Source organism: Aulonocara sp. 'chitande type north' Nkhata Bay, linkage group LG22 (genome assembly GCF_057382095.1).
Source record: "Aulonocara sp. 'chitande type north' Nkhata Bay isolate Kocher_YH1m ecotype deep benthic linkage group LG22, A_spYH_male_GT1.1, whole genome shotgun sequence".
Classification (NCBI taxonomy): Eukaryota; Metazoa; Chordata; class Actinopteri; order Cichliformes; family Cichlidae; genus Aulonocara; species Aulonocara sp. 'chitande type north' Nkhata Bay.
In genome coordinates this window covers 36,130,888-36,132,664 of record NC_141364.1, presented here as the reverse complement: position 1 = coordinate 36,132,664, position 1,777 = coordinate 36,130,888, and the positions used below count along the sequence as shown (strand labels likewise).

Here is a 1,777-nt window from a genome sequence, read left to right as displayed (position 1 = left end):
GGTTCTTTAAAAAACCATTTTAAATCTTTCAAAATAAAATGCATCATAAATTGAATTTGAGTAGGGTAAAATAAATACGAGCACAGCATAGACATATATTAATGGTTTATTGTCATTTTGTAGTATACCAAAAGACAAAAAGGCATTTTAACCCTCAGCACAACATCACTACTAATACATGTCACATATTAGTGTTTTAAACAGTAATAATTAAATATATTTGCTATACTATAAATAAATATATATAAATACTATAGCTACAGATAACACAACAAATAATACATGTATTGTTTAATTAATAAAACATCAAAAAGTGATAAAACACATTAGAAATAGCAATAGCTTCATAACAGACCAATAAATCAACCATTTTCATCAGCAGATGTTTGCATGTTCAGTAAAAACATTTCAACCAGTTTATGATTAAAATGATCAATGAACTTCAGCCTTACGTTATGTAATGTACGTTTCATGTTGTACTCATGGTCCTTTGTTAGTCCAGTTTAGGACAATGTCTCTGACGTATGTATCATATCAAATATGTCATATCAAAACAAGCCCACACCTGCACTTGTTTCAGTTTTTCACTGGTGTTTCCTGTCAGCTGGTCAACCTCTCAGGCGGACATCCATATCAGCCAACCAAACGACAAGTTCCTCCCTTTGTGCTTCAAATCCCTCCCACTCTGAGACAAGGAGCTGAAAGAGAGAGAAAAGAGTCAATTATAAAGAAGAGAGAAAAGTGAAACCCCCCTCAGAAGGTCTGACTCGCATACCTGCAGTTGACCTGTGATGGACTCCAGTTTGGCGTTCACGTCATCCCTCGCCGATGCCAGCAGCCGAGTCTGCAGGGTGCCCTGGAAGAGCTGAGTTAATGTTCGACTCCTCCTGGTCAGGCTCTCCAGCTGGATGAGCCGAGGTCTCCCCTCTCACCGCTGCCTCTGAACACAGAAACACAAATTGCATCTGAAGCAGGAGGTGCAGGTTTTTTTTGCTATTCTTTTCTAAATCCAGGCTAGATCACGTGGAGGTATTTGGAAAACTTTTTTGGCCAGTGGACGACTGTTGTCTTGCAGAAAGTCAAATCAAACATATGCGATACACAATCAATTCACAAGAACACATTATAAAAAATAAGTCCAGTTTTTGCCTGATTTCAAGTGAAATCTGCATCAAAACAGGGTGACAGAAGTAAAACGATTGCAAAAAGCCTCACTTTGTACATCTGCTATTACAGTTCTCCTCTATGCAGACGACTTTCCTGTTTTCAAGGCACAACTTGGATCTGCTGTACGAATCTTATGGATACACACTAAATGAAACAATAGTGTGCATGACTCCAGATTCTGATCCCTCATCCTAATATGGTCCCAACATAGCAACAGCAATAAAGCAAATGTTGAGGCTTCAAAATACAAAGTCCATAAACCAATGGCTGACATGGGTGTCATCATAAGGGTGATAAATATACAGATTTCACTCTGTCTTAGAGATTTGATGTTCATTTACCTGCAGATGCACTATACGTACCTGCTCCATGGTTTTTCACAACATTTTGCACATCACTATTTAATACAGGAAGTAGGCGAACTAAAACAAGTCATCTTTCTTTGTGAGAGGACCATATTAATGAAACAAACCTCAATGACATGATAGGGATCCCTAAAGATGCTCCTGCTGCTTCTCTTCCTCCTCATCCTAAGCTTCCTTCTCCTTGTCCTCGCCTTCCATCCAATTGTAATTCAACCTAATTGTGTTTCTGCCCCTCCTCTTCCTCA

At 38.5% G+C, this 1,777-nt stretch overlaps 1 long non-coding RNA gene across 1 annotated transcript; it reads right to left on the bottom strand.

Annotated features, from left to right (window-relative positions):
- Positions 1-428: 428 nt before the first annotated feature.
- Positions 429-1,777, bottom strand: LOC147304601 (uncharacterized). Its single transcript, XR_015126779.1, has 3 exons — positions 1,640-1,777; positions 776-940; positions 429-698 (listed from the first exon to the last, which is right to left on the bottom strand). It is a non-coding gene; the product is annotated as an uncharacterized LOC147304601 (long non-coding RNA).